The following is a 20,136-nucleotide window of genomic DNA, read 5'->3' on the forward strand; positions in this document are numbered from 1 at the left end:
CCAATGTAGTGGCCGATGCCCTGAGCAGAAAGGGTCCCGGACAAGTAGCTAATATGATTCAGATCTCACCTCAGCTAGCAGAGGATATGGTTAGATCCAGCATTGAGTTTGTGGTAGGTCAGCTTCACAACTTAACGCTGCAATCTGATCTGTTAGGAAGAATAAAAGTCGCTCAGATGACAGATCCGGAGTTAGTGAAGATCCGAGATGAGGTGTTGGCTGGTCAAACCAAGGACTTTTCAGTGTCAGACAGTGGGATGCTTTTGTATAAAGCCAGGGTTTGTGTTCCGAACAGTGTGGAACTTAGAAATGAGATCTTTGAGGAGGCTCATTCTACCCCATATTCCTTGCATCCCGGCACCACTAAGATGTACCAAGATTTGAAACCGTACTTCTGGTGGAGCGGTATGAAGAAGAATTTGGTAGAATTCGTATCAAGATGCCTCACTTGTCAGCAGATTAAGGCTGAACATCAGAGACCAGCAGGGTTATTGCAGCCTCTAACCCTACCAGAATGGAAATGGGAGGATATTACGATGGATTTTGTGGTCGGGTTACCTAGGACCACGGGTTTATTTGATTCCATCTGGGTAGTGGTGGATCGATTTACGAAATCTGCTCACTTTCTGCCGGTTAGAACAACATTTTCAGTGGATCAGTTGGCAGAACTATATGTCAGAGAGATAGTGAGACTTCACGGGGTACCGAAGTCTATAGTTTCGGACAGGGATCCGAAGTTTACCTCCAAATTTTGGCAAAGTTTGCAACGGGCAATGGGTACAAAGCTAAAATTTAGTACAGCATTCCATCCTCAGACAGATGGTCAGTCCGAAAGGACAATTCAGATATTGGAGGATATGTTGAGAGCCTGTGTTATGGACTTTGAAGGCTCATGGAATAAGTATCTACCGTTGATTGAATTTTCTTACAACAACAGTTATCAGAGTACGATAGGGATGGCTCCCTATGAACTGTTGTACGGTAGGAAATGTAGATCCCCTATCCACTGGGATGAGACAGGGGAGAGGAAATACCTAGGTCCAGAGTCAGTTCAGCGGACCAATGAGGCGATAGAGAAGATAAAAGCTAGAATGCTTGCCTCACGGAAGCGAGACGGAAGAGTTACGCGGTCCGAAACGCAGAGATGTTGAGTTCCAAGTAGGGGAACATGTGTTTTTACGGGTATCTCCGATGAAGGGGATTAAACGTTTCGGGAAAAGAGGCAAGTTATGCCCTAGATTTACAGGACCTTTCGAGATTCTCGAGAAGATAGGTCAAGTGGCATATCGGTTAGCATTGCCTCCAGCCTTATCAGCAGTTCACAACGTATTCCATGTCTCGATGTTGAGAAAATACGTTTCAGACCCCTCTCATATACTCAGTTATGAGAGCCTTCAGCTACAGCAAGACATGACTTATGAGGAACAGCCAGTGCAGATCCTGGATAGAAAGGATAAAGTCCTTCGGAATAAGACCATAGCATTGGTCAAGGTTCTCTGGAGAAACAGCAAGGTGGAGGAAGCCACCTGGGAGCTCGAGACAGATATGAGAGCTCAATATCCAGAGTTATTCAGGTTAGATTTCGGGGACGAAATCCTTTTAAGGGGGGGATAGTTGTAAAGCCCGCTTAGTTAATTTGGAAATTAGCAGTTGTTTATGATTAATTATGAAAGTATTTATAGCTATTTAAATAATTTATTATACTGTTATTTATGGAATTCAGAAATGCATGGTTATGTTATTCAGTAGTTTTCATATTTTGCATTTCCGGTGCCCGGTATTTTGAAACTCGGCGTTTGGCTCAGTAGAAATCACAACTTAGTATGTTAGTAGTTTGGGGACGGGTTTTAGACATTGGGAATGTCGGGAATGGCCGGGAATTTAGAATTTCCCAAAAATACCCCTTTAGTGATTTTTATGTGATTTTATAGTGGAGGGGCAAAATGGTCTTTTTGCCCCATTAGTGTTTTGTTTTATGTGAGTTTATTAATTGAAGATTAATTATTTATTTTAATGTTACTTGGCTGAAATAATGTGTTAAATGCTTCATAAACTCCTTTTTCTCTTAAATTCCACACTTAGTCAAAATTAGAAGAAAATTTCAAAACTCACACACTCAAAGCTCTCTCTCTTTTTCGGCCAAAGCTTGGGCTGCTAGGGCTGGGTTTTTTTCTGCTCAAAGCTTGTAATTTTCAACTCATCTTTGTATAATCCTAGTCAAGGTTTGATCACTTGTAGCTTCTCTTTATGTTTTGTTGAATTTTGATGAAAAGTTGGTGATGCATGCATGAATTCTTGGTTGTTGTTACTGCTGGGTTTCTTGGTTAATTTCTGGGATGTATGTATGTTATTTTGAGGTTAATTAAGCTATTAGAAATGCATGTATAGTACCTTGTTTAAAGCCATGATTTTTCTAAGAAAAATATGTGATTTTGAAGAAATATTGTATAATCTGTTCCTGTGTTGTTGCTGTTGTTTTTAATAGTTTTCAGATGTGATTTTATGCTAGTTTAAGTAGAATTAAGCTAGTGGAATGCTTGATTAGGTGGTTTTGCTCAAGTTTGAGTTAAGAACTCAAAGCTTGAGCTCCAATGGTGATTTTTGTATCTGTGATTTCTGGGTTAGTTTGAGGCCCTAGAAATGTTCTAGGGAAGGTATAGAACAGGTCTGGAAAGTTTGAGGTGATTTGGGGTTGATTGGAGCAAGATATGAAAATTTGATGTTGCTGCCTGCGAGGAACCAGAATTCCGGTTGTGCATCCGGAATTCCGGATGAGGGTCCTGAATTTCCCAGAACCGGAATTCCTGTAAAGCCCGCTTAGTTAATTTGGAAATTAGCAGTTGTTTAAAATTAATTATGAAATTATTTATAGCTATTTAAATAATTTATTACTGTTATTTATGGAATTCTGAAATGCATGATTATGTCATCAGTAGTTTTTCACATTTTGCATTTCCGGTGTCCGGTATTTGGAACTCGGCGTTTGGCTCAGTAGAAATCACAACTTAGTATGTTAGTAATTTGGGGACGGGTTTTAGACATTGGGAATGTCGGGAATGGCCGGGAATTTAGAATTTCCCAAAAATACCCTTTAGTTTGTTTTATGTGATTTTATGGTGGAGGGGCAAAATGGTCTTTTTGCCCCAATGACTTTTTGTCTTTTAGTGACTTTTTATTTGGAAAATAAATGTTTATTTTATGTGTTTATGTGGCTGAAGTAAAGTGGTATATTTGGCTTGAAAATCTTATTTTCCTTTATTTCCACACTTAGTCAAATTAGAAAGAAAATTTCAAAACTCACACACTCAAAGCTCTCTCTCTTTTTCGGCTGGGTATTGGGGATTCAAAGGCTGGGTTTTTCAAGCTTGATTCATCACATTTTAGAAACTCTTGATTGTGGTATGTATCTCTTACTTGCTCTTCTTGGTCTTCTTGGAATTTTTGATAAAAAAATGAGTTAATGCATGTTAATTTGAATGTTGTTGCTGCTGAGTTTGATTGTTGATCTCTGAGGTTAAATCATGATTTTTAGGTGTTAATTAAGCTACTTGTGGTGTATGATTCCTAGGTTGAGCATGCTAGAATTTTCTTATGCAAAAGTTTGGTTTTCAAAGTAAAAATTGAGAAATTGGTGGCTGTAGTTGTTGCATGAACTAGGTTTTGTTTTCTGCTGTATTTCTATGCTTGATTATGTGATTTTAAGCTAGCTTGAGGCTTGTGAGTGAGCTTTAGCCAAGTTTGAGTTTTTACTCAAAGCTTGGAGCTCACATGGTGAATTTTGCTTCTGAGGTTTCTGGGTTAGTTTGTTGCCTTAGATTTGTTCTTTGGGGTGTTTAGAGCAGGTCTGGAAAGTTTGGAACCAATTGGGGTTGAATTGGTTGAGTTATGAAAAATTTGGTTTGCTGCCTGCGAGGAACCGGAATTCCGGTTGTGCATCCGGAATTCCGGATGAGGGTTCTGAATTTTCCAGAACCGGAATTCCGGTTGGGCAACCGGTCTACCGGTTGGGGAAAATTCAGGGACCCTAGTTTTCCTCGTTTTTATGTTTTTAGGGGTATTGCCATGCTTTTTATCGATAGGGAAACTTTTAGTTCCTAGTTTAAGTCCCCGGGAAGTGATTTAGCGTGTCACTTATAGCGTTGTGATTTTTATGGTTTAGGAGCCGATGTCCGCCGCTCGGCTTCGGTTCCGGTCGGGTTGGACCAAGCACACCTAAAATCGGAATCCAGGTAAGATTAGTATAACAGTATGCATATGTAGATTACATGTTTAGCGTGCATGTAGGAAGCCTATTAGATTACATTAGTTGTATGTTGGCTTCGAACCATCCAACCCTGTCACGTCGGTACAGGCTGGAGTATGACCAAGAATGAGTATGACCAGGTTTGACCGATCAGCCGACACTTGGTTGGTGGTTCCGTGCTATTGACGTATCCCGTCGGTACAGCCGGAGTATGACCAGCGGCGGAGTATGACCGGTTCGACCGATCGTGAGGATATAGTAACACGTCGGTACAGTGCCGGAGTATGACCAAGAAGCGGAGTATGACCGGTTTGACCGATCGTGTTGTTACGTGTCAATAGTACCGTCCCTATGAACGTTCGAACTCGGCACCATGTTGGACATGGCGGTAGTGGCTCGGCACCATGTTGGACATGGCGATGGCGGGACTCAGTATCGTGTTGGACACGGCAGTTAGTTTTATGTATGAGTATTATTATGCTTTTCTTACTGAGTCTGTCGACTCACAGTTTATGTTCATGTGTAGGTAAAGGCAAGGCTATAGCTGATGGACCGTGAGCGAGCTTATGAGATTGTACATGTCGGGGCGGTTAGGCCTGGAGCGTACGATCCTCGGGACAGCAAGGCTGAATTTTTGTAACTGGTCGTTAGACGACTTTTAATTTTATGTAATAGTTAAACAGTTAAAACTTTTGTAAATGATTTTATAAATCGGGATCCCGAGTCTTTTGTAATATTGTTTATAAGTTTAATTAAAAAGCAAAATTTTAATTAATCACGTTTTTCCATAAACCTCGTTGATTAGCAACGAGCTGCACAGTATGTTTAAAACTCACGTAATACGCCTAAGGTAGTTAGGGTGTTACAATTCCGGTTGGGCAACCGGTCTACCGGTTGGGGAATTTTCAGAACCCGTGTTTTTCCTCGTTTTTATGTTTTAAGGGGTATTGCCATGCTTTTTATCGATAGGGAAACTTTTAGTTCCTAGTTTAAGTCCCCGGGAAGTGATTTAGCGTGTCACTTATAGCGTTGTGATTTTTATGGTTTAGGAGCCAGTAATCCGCCGCTCAGCTTCAGTTCCAGTCAGGTTGACCGGCACACCTGAATTCGGAATCCAGGTAAGATTAGTATAACAGTATGCATATGTAGATTACATGTTTAGCGTGCATGTAGGAAGCCTATTAGATTACATTAGTTATGTATATTGGCTTCGAACCATCCAACCCTGTCACGTCGGTACAGGCTGGAGTATGACCAGCAGCCGGAGTATGACCGGTTCGACCGATCAGGCTGACATTTGGTTGGTGGTTCCGTGCTATTGACCTATCCCGTCGGTACAGGCTGGAGTATGACCAGCAGCCGGAGTATGACCGGTTTGACCGATCAGGAGGATACTTGTCAATAGTACCGTCCCTGTGAACGTTCAAAACTCAGTACCATGTCGGACATGGCAGTAGTGGCTCAGTACCATGTTGGACATGGCAGTAGCGGGACTCAGTATCGTGTTGGACACGGCAGTTAGAATTATGTATGAGTATTATATGCTTTTCTTACTGAGTCTGTCGACTCACAGTTTACGTTTATGTGTAGGTAAAGGCAAGGCTATAGCTGATGGACCGTGAGCGAGCTTATGAGATTGTACATGTCAGGGCGGTTAGGCCTGGAGCGTACGATCCTCGGGACAGCACGGCTGATTTTTGTAACTGGTTGTTAGACGACCTTTATTTTATGTAACAGTTAAACAGTTAAAACTTTTTGTAAATAATTTTATAATCAGGATCCCGAGTCTTTTGTAATATTGTTTTATAAGTTTAATTAAAAAGAAAAATTTTAATTAATCACGTTATTCCATAAACCTCGTTAATTAGCAACGAGCTGCACAGTACGTTTAAAAATCACGTAATACGCCTATGGTAGTTAGGGTGTTACAGTTACTCGTGTTCTTTGATTTGTTAGTTAAGTCTAGTTTTGTATCAGGGTGATACGTACATTTTGGGAACACGGTAGTACAATTGAGTGGAAGCGCTAACATAAATATAGAATCTATAGCTTCTATTTGGCAAATAGAAGTAAAGGATGATTTCCTTCGAGCTTAACCAAACGAAGATAAATGGTGGAGATCTCATTTCACTTAGGTGAAATATCATTTATACAGGGTTAAGTGTTTTAAGGATAAAATACATTGTAGGGTGTTACGGTAATTTAATCCCTGTACAGTGTAAATCATCTATATAGAGGATCATTGATCACATTAGGGTTATAACAATGGATAACTAATGACGTGTCTATATCGTGGAACATATAGAGCGTTTCTATATGACTGAGAGTGCAATTCCAAGTTCTAAGTGTGGATTCAATGAGGAATTAATAAGTTAGGGAATTTACTTGGTAAATTCGGTTCGACTTATTGGAAGCTCGGTTATATAGACCCATGGTCCCCATACTAGTTGAGACCATACTGCTTGTAAGACTCAGTTAATTGATTTTAATTAATCAATTATAATTCTAAAAGTTAGACTATGTCTACTTTATGAATTCTCACAGTTTAAGGATGAAATCGTAAAGAAAAGGGTTTCTAGGTTTAATTATTAATTAAGAGACTTTGTATGTCTAATTAATAATTATTTTAAATGACAATATTATTTAATAATCTATTTTAGTTATTAAATAATTAGTTTTGGCATTTAAATGATTAGAATTGGAAAAATGGCATTTTTGGAGAAATAGAAATAAAATTGAGGAAACTGCAAAATCCAAGTGAGGCCCATTTCCCTCTATGGCCGAGCACTCCCTTTGTGTTTCCCAATTATTATTTTTATTTTTTAATTGCCATGTAATTGCTAATCAAAGCCTAGCAAAAATAGGAAAGTGGTGGATCACACTAAATAAGGCAGTTGATTGATTACACTGTAATTAAGGAAACTGTTTTATTTGGAAAGTTGTGCTCTCCCTTTTCCTATATAAAGCAACCTTGTTCTCTTCTCTTGCATGGATGAAAAGCCACGAAATTAAGAGAGAAAAATAGAGAGAAATTTCAAAATCCTTGTGAGATGAGTAGTGCCCACACACATCAAGTGGTATCTCAATCATAGTATTGAAGACTATGGAATTTCTGCATCAAAGAAGGAGAAAAGAAGATCTAGGTTCAGATCTTGGTGATGCTCTGCTACAGAAAGGAATCAAGGGCTAGAGATCTTAACGGAAGGATTCATATTATTCCGCTGCACCCACTGTAAGGTTTTCTAACTTTATATGTGTTTATTTTCATTGTTTTAGAATTCATATTAGGATGTTAATCCAACATACTTGTTAGTAAATCTAGATCCTGGTAAAATAATTTCCAATAACTGGCACCAGAGCCATGGTAATGATTTACTTTCATGTAATATGAATTAAAACGATGATTTGCATGTTCTGTGTTGATTTGGATGGCTTCATGTTGGTTTATGTGTTGTTTGATGAATGTTGATGTTGTTCAGTTTCGTTTTCCATGAAAAATATTTTTTCAATTTTTTAAAATATTTTATTTGGATTCCTTGTTAAAAATTAAGCAATTTTGTTTTTTACGGAACTCGATTCTGATAAAAATTGAGAAAGTTATGAATTTTGGAAAATCGGGATTTCGGGTATGCATGGTGCTCAATCGCGCGCGCGTGACACGCCCGTGTGCACCCTGCCAGCGCCCAGGAGTCTCGCCCATGGAACCCTGCAGCACGCCGATGTTTCTCGGCAGATGGGGCTGCATCTCTTCGATCCGTGCGCGCATGAAGGCTGCGTGCAGCCTGTTGCACGCCCATTCCTGGGCAGTTTCCCAAAAATTGTGATTTTTGGGGTTTTTCCCCAAAAATTCAATTTTTTCATGGGATTGTTTCCCAAAATTCATTTTTCTATTTTTTAAATATTTCTAAATTGAAATGTTTCCAATTTTAAATATTTTCAATTTAGAATTTTTCCAATTTTAAATATTTCTATTTTGGAATGTTTCCAATTTTAAATATTTCCTATTATGGTCAGATTTAAAAATTTGTTAACTTCTTTAATATTTATTTGTTATTTAATTATAAGATTAGATATTTTTATATTTAAGATATTTTAAATTAAAAGATAACTTTATCTTTTTATTTAAAATATTATATTAAAATTATCTTATATGACAAATTAAATAATTAATAAATTTGAAATTAACATAGATATTTTTATAGATATACTTACCATAATGTTTTTCAAATTCAAAAATTTGTTATTTTGTTAAATATTTAATTATTTATAAATTATAAGTATAAAAATGATATTTTTTCTATATATATCATTTTTTCCTTATTAGAAATTTATAAATCATATCTTAAATATTTAAATAACATAGATATTTTTGTAGAGATTTGAATATTGCTTAATTTGAGATATTTTGATATATAATTATGGTAATTATTATTCATTTATTATTTTATTCCTAAAATAATAATTTATCTAACCAAATCTATTTTAAAATTGGTTTATTTTATTAAATTATAAGATCTGAAAGTGATATTGAAGATTCTTTCCTTTCAAATCATTGATCTTATTAGATATTTAATTTAATTTGATTCAAATAAACCTAGATATATTAAAATTAGTTTCCTTTATTTGGTTAGTCTAAGAATAATAATTTAATTAATATCTTAATTCACATCTGTTACATGGACAATGTTTGTTTATTTATATTGTTTATTCAAAACTTTTTAACAAACCTATTATTTATCTGATCTAAATTGCTATGATTAACTTGTTGACAGATCATGATCCAATGATCTGATTTTAATCATAGTCCAATTGACGATAGATCTTATAAATAATTTGTAACAGGTAAATTTTGTACTTCTTTCATCTGTGTAAACCTAGTAACATGATAGGGCCCATCCAAATCATTTGACCTGTGTGAGCCTATATGTTTGCTTTTGGGCTTAGATGCATATAGGAAGCCCATTTAAGTTTTTACTAAGTAAATGGACTAGGTTGCTAAAATAAATTTTGACATAAGGAAATTTATTTAGGCCCAATTAGATTTGGGCTTATTCAATGAATAACAATTGTTTATTTTAAGGTTAAATTCCTCTCTTTTGGGCCTTGTGTGAGAGTTGAGGGCCATAGAAGTGGGTACGACATACTGAACCCAGCTCCCCCTCACATGAACTACCCCAATTGTGAAGGCCCATTTGCCTTATTTAAATAATTGTATTAGGTTAATTATATTAGTCTAACCTAATTAAAATTGAATTAGCAACATAATTAACTTTTAAATATATATGAAATTTATTTTTCATGTAATATTTTAAAGTTAATTTTAGAAAAACACTTAGTCAATGATATATTCTAGATAGTTATTTCTAGTACTAGTTATTATTTCTAATATTAAATAGGAAAATATCATTGATTGTGAAATTAATTGTTTCCTAATTAATTTTGGTACAATCTAAGTTTAGAATATTTTCCTAGTATTAAACTAGAATTAATAATTAAGTTTCCTCTTTACTTAATTATTTATTTCTTGAATTTAATACATTTAATTAAATTGAAAATTTCAATATCTAAGTTGATTTTCATCATGATACTTTAATATTGTTATTTAATTAAAGTTGAAAATTATTTTAAGTTTGGAATCTTATTTCAGAATAACTTAAATTTGAATAATTTTCAGAATATATTTTATTTTATTTTATTAATCATTTCCTAAAATTTCGAAATTGCATCACCTTGATGTCGAAATTTCGAATTTTATTTGAAAAATAGATTAAAGTTGAAAATTATTTATTTAATTTTGGACCAACTTAAATCAATGACTTTTTCATTTAATGGTTAATTAAAATAAATGAACTAAAATATATTATAATTAGAAATTGGTTTAATTAGTCAATGAAAGTTTAGATAGATATTATCTGTTTTGCTTGAAGTATTTTTCTAGTGTATTTAATTAAATAGAAAATTAATATTTAAGTTGATTTTTTTAATCATGATACTTAAATATTTGAAATTTTTCTTAGATATTTAATTAAATAGGAAAATTATATTTTTTGTTGAAAATTAATTTTTATTAATTAATTTTGGGCCAACATAAAATTAGAGTAATTTTCCAGGATTTATTTTATTTTATTTTAAAGCATTTCGAAAATGCAATATATATTTATAGAAAATTAAATTTGAGTTGTAAATTAATTTAAATTAATTTTGAAACAACTTAAATGGAATAATTTTCTAAATATTTATTGAAATTATTACTAAGATGGAAATAATTCACGTTATTTATCTATCTAAGTATAATTTATAAATATTAAATTAAAATTTATATTTGGAATTTTTTATTCTAAACTGGAAATTTTAATTAAATAAATATATATTTAAAATAAATGGATTAAAATAAATATTAGAAGAAAATACAACCCTTCATTAAATAATGAGCTTTATCATTATAAGGATATTCGATCTCCATTGTTGGTTTTACATAGCTATTATTTTAGTGAGTAATCCTCCCTAATGGAGGAACGTTCATTAGCAAGTTAGCACCGTTTAATCTCGAAAGATAAGTAATCTTGTAAGTTTTTTATATAGTTTATGCTCACCCTAATGGTGGCGACTGTATAAGACTTGCAAGAATATGAAACAATGGTGGAAGCTCATAAGATAGAATAGCCTTGACTCTCGCCTAAACGGGACAACGCGGATTCACATCTTGATCGAATAAAAGGTTGCTAGAATGTTTGATATTTTAGATGAGCTGACAACTCTATTCAATGGATGATAGCTTTGACTCTCGCCTAAACGGGACACTGATATCAGTTTGTTGAAAACCTTGGAAATTATTTAGGATTGTATGTTTTAGTATATTCACTTGTCATTCCTACTTGCTATGTGCTTCATAATTTCTGAATTGTGTATGAATTTGTATTGAACCATGTTATTTCTGTTATTAAATTGTAGTTTAATTTCGAATCTTCATTGTTGGTCTAACTTGATTTGTTTTTCTAATGAGATAAATCCCTAATGGATTTTCACCATTAGACTAACATAATAGTGTTAGATCTCGAAAGATAAATATTGTATATGCAACATCTAGCTGTTCATCAATTGATGACACCTTAGACTAGTGTTTTACAATATGAAACAAGAAGATTGTATAAATAAGATTACTTTGACTCTCGCTAATCGGAGCATCGTTGGATTCTTATTTGAAACGAAATTATCCTAATTCCTCTTAGCTTATTTATTTCGAATCAGCTTAAAGACATATCATTGGATGAATGGTCTATAAATCATATAAAGTCTTATTTTCTCTTAAGAAATTAGATGATGCATATGATTATATTCCCGAAATTCTATCCCTAAATGATATAAATCCTCAATGTTAGATATCTCCTACTTGTATAGGCAAATCATAGAGTTAGATTAGTAGTGGTGGTCCAAGAAAGAATTACTAATTATACAGTTACACTTTCACAAGTGTTTCATAACTATTTTCTATCAATGGATTCAAACTGTATGAGTTTAGTATTCTGTGACCAGAATCCACTTGCACTATTCTAAGAACTCTTTGATGTAACTAACCTAAGTCATCAAAAGATACAACCATATTTTATAAATCTAAGGCATTTGTATCTTGTTCATAGTGTTTTTGACAAGATCATTCTCTGCAAAGAGTTAATATGCCTATATCCACTGAAAGTACAATTATCTCATTCGCAGATGGATGTACATTCAGGGGTGGATATGAGTTTTCGTTGTATTCTTAAAACGATCACTCTAGATTTTACCTTATGCAAAAGAAATTTGAAATGTTTGAAAAATTTCATGAATTTCTAGCAATGGTGAAGGTAAGTGGTTAAAGATCTTGCGAACTGATAGGGGTGGAGAAAAAGTTAGTAGATATGCAGTTCAAAGATCATTAATTTGATTTTGAATAATATCCAAACTTACCTCCCCAGAAATTCGAGTTGCATATTGATGATTAGTTACTAGTCGTTGCCTAAATCCTTATATGGTAATTTAATTTCAGAATGATGCAATGGTTGTATACTTTATGTAAATCATTACTAGATTCATGGATGACCTAATCGAAATCTTAAGAAAAGCTAGAACTGCTAACCCTGGTTTGCATGTTTGTTAGCTATTCTAAGTGATTAGGGGTGGAGCATCCCATAGTCATTAGATAAGAAAGTGTTTGTTTAAACAAATACTACTTTTCTAAGAAAATGACTAAGTCTGAAAATAAAGTAGCAAATAAAGGAGATATTTTTTTCTTGATTCCATAAGTGTTCTATCATCTTATTCATTACAAGATGATCCCACTGCCTCTGTTGTCTTAACACAACTGAAGAGGTCTATACCATTTAGTTTTCTTAGACATAGTTCACGGTACCTTGTTGTAGTGGGAGAGTTTCTAGGAACTCACCTTCTTATAACTTGGAAGACACTAGTGATTAAAATCCATTGTGAGTTTAAACAAGTAATGGATTGTCAAGATCAGAAACTAAGAAGAAAGCCAATAGAACTATGGTTTGATCCATTCACATGGAGTAACCTAAAGTTTTCTATTACAAGGACATGAAAGGAACTTTTCGTTCATAAGTCTATTCAATGGACTTAACAAAAATTCCTGTTCCTAGTATTGTAGGTTTGAGTTTATCTAAACCTATGGCTTTTGGTATACCTGGAAATTACTTACTCTAATGCAAGCATGAGATGCTGATGCATTTTGTTTCCAATGGAAATCTATAGAAGCTTCACAACTTCTTAGACATAGATTTTATTTATCTAAGGAAAAGTCTCAACTATTCCAGAAAAGATAAAGCCATGAAAGAATTTCTTAAATCAACAGTGAGAGGTCTCAGATATGCTTTAGTATGCCTTAGACCAAACACCTGCTGTTGAGTGGGAGTAATGAGTAAGTATCAGATTAATCCAGGAGAGGAACATTGGAAGACAATCAAGTAAATTTTAAGATTAAGAAGAGGAACTATATGTTAGTCAATAAGGGTGTTTTTTGAAACTCTTAGACTACACCACATCAGATTTCGAGACTTGCATGTGTGCTAGAAAGTCTGCTGATGAGATGGTGATTACTTTGGGGGTGGAGTAGTGATTTTGGAGAAGTGTAAAAACCTATCTGAAATCTCTTGGTCTACCAGAGAGAGACTGAATGTTAAAAGTTGCAGGAAAGATACTTATTCAGTCTAAGGAAAGTTCTATACTTTTGTGGCAGTGTTCCAACTTGCCTTAACTACTAGGGTTACTTCCTGAATAACGAAAGAGTAGTTGCCCAAAAGTATAGAATTCAGTATCCCAAAAGAGTAGACATATAGAGAGGAATTTCACATTATCAAGGATATTGTGATTAAGGAAGAGTAATGGTGGAGAAGAGGTTGTGTTTAATTCAACATGTCAGATCCTATTACGAGGAGTTTACTACTATTACACTTGATTGGTATATCAAGGTGTTAATAATTATTTGAAATGCACTTTTGTTTTATATTAGTGCAAGTGGGAGTTTGTTGGATTTTATGCCCTAAATAAAACTCATTTCATATAATCAGATTTACTTATTAATAAAGATCAGAAATAACATTTTATGTTGCATGGTTCACATGATTTATTTCATGATTATAGGTATATAATGTATGAATTCTTTTTAAGTCCAGAACATCTGAGTTGGTTAAAGATTATAGTGTTGTCAGCACAGTGGAATATAATCTTTATTATATGTTCAAAAGTTGATTCCCTGATTTGTCAGAACACTGGATTTAGACTGACATGGTATAATTAGCGATAGGTATTCTTACACCTTGGAAAAGTGTTATGTCCTTTCCAGGACATTGGCAAAGTTTACCAGTATCGGATGTATGGAGTACACATCGGAAGGGACCGATATTGAACTTTGATTAGATATGTTGAAATTTACCGTAATATCTATTCAATTCAATATCACCTGTTGATCCTAGATCACATGATCGAAATCTTGATATGGTTAGGCTCAATTTCAAGAGTGTTACTCGTGTTCTTTGATTTGTTAGTTAAGCCTAGTTTTGTATCAGGGTGATACGTACATTTTGGGAACACGGTAGTACAATTGAGTGGGAGCGCTAACATAAATATGGAATCTATAGCTTCTATTTGGCAAATAGAAGTAAAGGATGATTTCCTTCGAGCTTAACCAAACGAAGATAAATAGTGGAGATCTCATTTCACTTAGGTGAAATATCATTTATACAGGGTTAAGTGTTTTAAGGATAAAATACATTGTAGGGTGTTACTGTAATTTAATCCCTGTATAGTGTAAATCATCTATATAGAGGATCATTGATCACATTAGGGTTATAACAATGGATAACTAATGACGTGTCTATATCGTGGAACATATAGAGCGTTTCTATATGACTGAGAGTGCAATTCCAAGTTCTAAGTGTGGATTCAATGAGGAATTAATAAGTTAGGGAATTTACTTGGTAAATTCGGTTCGACTTATTGGAAGCTCGGTTATATAGACCCATGGTCCCCATACTAGTTGAGACCATACTGCTTGTAAGACTCAGTTAATTGATTTTAATTAATCAATTATAATTCTAAAAGTTAGACTATGTCTACTTTATGAATTCTCACAGTTTAAGGATGAAATCGTAAAGAAAAGGGTTTCTAGGTTTAATTATTAATTAAGAGACTTTGTATGTCTAATTAATAATTATTTTAAATGACAATATTATTTAATAATCTATTTTAGTTATTAAATAATTAGTTTTGGCATTTAAATGATTAGATTTGGAAAAATGGCATTTTTGGAGAAATAGAAATAAAATTGAGGAAACTACAAAATCCAAGTGAGGCCCATTTCCCTCTATGGCCGAGCACTCCCTTTGTGTTTCCTAATTATTATTTTTATTTTTTAATTGCCATGTAATTGCTAATCAAAGCCTAGCAAAAATAGGAAAGTGGTGGATCACACTAAATAAGGCAGTTGATTGATTACACAGTAATTAAGGAAACTGTTTTATTTGGAAAGTTGTGCTCTCCCTTTTCCTATATAAAGCAACCTTGTTCTCTTCTCTTGCATGGATGAAAAGCCACGAAATTAAGAGAGAAAAATAGAGAGAAATTTCAAATCCTTGTGAGATGAGTAGTGCCCACACACATCAAGTGGTATCTCAATCATAGTATGGAAGACTATGGAATTTCTGCATCAAAGAAGGAGAAAAGAAGATCTAGGTTCAGATCTTGGTGATGCTCTGCTACAGAAAGGAATCAAGGGCTAGAGATCTGAACGGAAGGAGTCATATTATTCCGCTGCACTGTAAAGCCCGCTTAGTTAATTTGGAAATTAGCAGTTATTTATGTTAATCAGGAAATTATTTATAGCCATTTAAATAATTTATTATGGAATTCAGATATGCATGTGTATGTTATCAGCAGTTTTATATTTCGTATTTCCGGTGTCCGGTATTTTGGAACGCGGCGTTTGGCTCAGTAGAAATCACAACTTAGTATGTTAGTATTGTGGGGACGGGGTTTAGACATTGGGAATGTCGGGAATGGCCGGGAATTTAGAATGTCCCAAAAATACCCCTTTAGTGATTTTTATGTGATTTTAGAAAGGAGGGGCAAAATGGTCTTTTTGCCCCAATGACTTTTTGTCTTTTGTGACTTGTAAATGGAATTATATGTTGATTTAATTATTCTTTTCTTGGCTGAAATTAATTGAATAATATGTTATAAAATCCTTTTTTCTCAAAATTCCATCACTTAGGCAAATTTTAAAGAAATTAGAAAATCAAATAGAAAAACTCTCTCTCTCTTTTCCTCTCTTTCGGCTGAGACTTGGGGGTTCAAAAAGCTGGGTTTTCTTTGGTGATTCAAGCTCTAACTTGCAATTTTATTGATCTCTTGTGTGGTATGTGTTTCCTAGGCCCTTTCTCTTTAAATTCTTGAAGAAAAATGATGAAAATGGATGATAATGCATGTGATTTTTTGAGAGATGTTTCTGCTGTGTTTTGTTGTTGTTTTATGTTGTTCAAAGCATGATTTTTGTTGTTGTTTAAGCTATGTTAGAAGCATGTAGGTTAGATTGTTAAAGCTTTGAGTTTTCTATGAAAAAATATGAATTTTGGAAGGAAATTGTTATGTTTCTGTTCTGTGATATTGCTGTTGTTTCTAAATGTTTTCTGAGGTAATATTATGCTAGTTTAAGGTGGATTAAGCTAGTGGATTGCTTGTTTAGTTGGTTTTGCTCAAGCTTGAGTTTGGAACTCAAAGCTTGAGCTTCAATGGTGATTTTTGCATGTGGGGTTTCTGGGTAGGTTTGATGCTCTAGAATTGTTATTTGGGACCTATGTAGGAGGTCTGGAAAGTTTGGGATCAATTGGGGTTAAATTGGTCGAGATATGTGAATTTTTGGTTCTTTGCGAGGAACCGGAATTCCGTTGAGCATCCGGAATTCGGATGGGGGTTCGCATTTTCCCGAACCGGAATTCCGGTTGGGCAACCGGACTTCCGGATGGGGGATTTTTCAGAACCCTAGTTTTCCTCGTTTTTGGGTTTTTAGGGGTATTGCCATGCTTTTCATCGATAGGGAAACTTTTAGTTTCGAGTTTTAGTCCCCGGGGAGTGATTTAGCGTGTCACTTATAGTGTTGTGGTTTTTATGGTTTAGGAGCCAGTAATCCGCCGTTCAGCTTCAGTTCCAGTCAGGTTGACCGGCACACCTGAAATCGGAATCCAGGTAAGATTAGTATAACAGTATGCATATGTAGATTACATGTTTAGCGTGCATGTAGGAAGCCTGTTAGATTACATTAGATATGTATTTAGGCTTCGAACCACCCAACCCTGTCACGTCGGTACAGGCTGGAGTATGACCAGCAGCCGGAGTATGACCAGTTTGACCGATCAGGCTGACACTTGGTTGGTGGTTCCGTGCTATTGACGTATCCCGTCGGTACAGGCTGGAGTATGACCAGCGGCGGAGTATGACCGGTTCGACCGATCGGAGGATATAGTAACACATCGGTACAGCCGGAGTATGACCGACGGCGGAGTATGACCGGTTCGACCGATCGTGTTGTTACGTGTCAATAGTACCGTCCCCTGAACGTTCAAAACTCAGTACCATGTTGGACATGGCAGTAGGGCTCAGGACCATGTTGGACATGGCAGTAGCGGGACTCAGTATCGTGTTGGACACGGCACTCGCCTTATGTATGATATTATTATGCTTTTCTTACCGAGTCCGTCGACTCACGCTTACGTTGCATGTGTAGGTAAAGGCAAGGCGATCGCCGATGGACCGTGAGCGAGCTTATGGGATTGTACATGTCGGGGCGGTTAGGCCCGGAGCGTACGATCCTCGGGACGGCTGAGACTTTTGTAACGGTCGTTAGATGACCTCATTTTGATGTAAAAGTTGAATAGTAAAAACGTTTGTAAATATTTTTATAAATCGGGATCCCGAGACTTTTTGGTAAAATGGTTTATAAGTTTAATGAAAAAGCAAAATTTTAATTAATCACGTTTTTCCATAAACCTCGTTGATTAGCAACGAGCTGCACAGTACGTTTAAAAATCACGTAATACGCCTAAGATAGTTAGGGTGTTACAATTTGGTATCGTAGCCGCTGTGTTGTCTTCCGAAGATCGTCACGACATGTACAATCATCATCGGCGGTTAGCTCGGTTCACGGTTCAGTAAGCCTTTATTGCTTTAGTAGTTTATTTTATTCAGTTATGAAAAAGAAAAGCCTGTTAGGAAGCATGTTAGTAGCCTGATAGTAGAATAGGCGCATGTTTCATTTCTAATTTCCAAATTAAGCGGCATTAGTAAGCTCGCCTTGAATACGACCTGATATGCCAACTCTTGGTTTCGCAGGCGGTTCTAACTAGATGGACGCCAGGCGGACTACCAGGAGTCGAGGCAACTCAGTGGGGTCGAATCAGGGAGAGGGAGCTCGGTTTCCCCCACCTCGCTAGTGGGCCGAGGTAGAGGTCCCCGAGGCGGGGCTCGTGGTCGGGGTGATGAGAACCCGCCACGGGCTGCCCGAGCTCCCCCGGCCGATCGGGGAGCCCCGGGCGGGAGTTACGGTTTGCGGAGATGCAAGCCGAATCGAAGAGCAAGACCTCGAGATACGAGAGGTTGAGACGGCGGGGTGCTCCTGCGGTTCCGGTGCCGTAGTTCCGGCGGCACTCGCCCCTGCTGCCTGTGCCGAGATGGTAGTGGCGGCCCACATTGGAACCTTTATATGAGCGGTTCGGAAGCAAGCACCTCCGTATTCCTGGGAGGTCCGGATGTGTCGAAAGCCGAGCGGTGGCTTACGGTGATCACCAGGATCTTGAACTTTATGGGTGTCACCGGCAACGACAGAGTGGTGTGCGCCACATTTCAGTTCCAGGAGGATGCCCTGGTATGGTGGGACATGGTGTCTCAGATTCACGATGTCACCACCATGACTTGGGAGACGTTCCAGGAACTTTTCAACGCGAAGTACTACAACGAGGCGGTTAGAAGCGCCAAGAGAAAGGAATTCGTTCACCTGACCCAGCGGGAGAACATGAGTGTCACTGAGTATACAACTCAGTTTGACCGGTTGGCGAGGTTAGCCTCGGGTATTGTGCCGACTGACTTCGGCGGAAAGGAGAAGTATCTCGGACGGGTTGAATCCCAAGATCGGGCATGACCCGATGATTACCACGAACGACGGCACCACCTACGCTCGGATGGTGGAGAAGGCACCGCGAGCCGAGGGCGCGGTGGGGTGCATGTCGTAGTCGGCTAGTACTCGGTTGGTGGCGGAGCTCCTACCCCTCCCGCATCGAGGCTTCGGCGGGGAGTAGTGGTTCGGCCATTGATCGGAGGAAGAGGGCACCCATCGCTTCGGCGGCTCGAGTCGAACAAGAGGTTCGGGGGAACCGCAACGGAGGGAGTCGTCCCGGTGGTAATGAGACTCGCTTCTCCTATCCCGAGTGCCCTATCCGCAAGAGGCATCATCGGGGAGAGTGCAAGGGGCGGGGATGCTTCCATTGTGGCATGCCCGGCACTTCAAGAGGGAATGTCCCCGGCTCCGCCGTAGGCACCGAGAGCTCCGGCGATGCCCACTCCGGCCGGGGTATTCGCGATCACGCAGCCGATGCGGATGCCGGCCCATCGGTTGTTACAGTCGGATTCTTATTAACGACTCGTTTTATTCAAAGGTCTTTGTTTGATTACGGGGCTACACGTTCTTATGTGGCGGCCGCAGTCTTTAGTAAGTTGGGTAGACCCTTTGATAGATATGAGTCGTGGTTTGGAACCCCGTTACAGCGGAGAATTGGTTATCTCCAATAGGTGGATTAGGTCTATGCCGATCGGGATAGATGGTAGAGAGTTGAGCGCCGATCTGATAGAGATGAGCTTAGTCGAATTTGATATTATTTTAGGAATGGATTTCCTATCTAAATATTCGGCGAGCATTGATTGCAAGAGGAAGATGGTGGTCTTCCAACCGGAAAGTGAAGAACCGTTCGTATTTGTGGGTTCGGTTCAGGGATCTCGGATCCCGGTGATCTCGGCTATGTCAGCGAGAGAATTATTGCACGGTGGGTGCTTAGGGTTTACGGCCGTGGTGGTGGACACCACTCGGCCGTACACCATTCGGCCAGAGGACATCAGCGTGGTTCGGGAATTTTTGGACGTTTTTCCCGAAGAACTTCCAGGGTTACCACCTCAGCGGGAGATTGACTTCGTGATTGACTTGGCACCAGGGGTGGATCCGGTTTCTAAAGCCCCGTATAGGATGGCTCCACTGAACTTAAGGAGTTAAAGATTCAGCTCCGGTGGGTTGCTTGACATAGGGTTCATTCGGCCCAGTGTGTCACCTTGGGGAGCCCCGGTTTTGTTCGTGAAGAAGAAGG

Source organism: Cannabis sativa, chromosome 3, assembly GCF_029168945.1.
Source record: "Cannabis sativa cultivar Pink pepper isolate KNU-18-1 chromosome 3, ASM2916894v1, whole genome shotgun sequence".
In the NCBI taxonomy this organism is placed as follows: Eukaryota; Viridiplantae; Streptophyta; class Magnoliopsida; order Rosales; family Cannabaceae; genus Cannabis; species Cannabis sativa.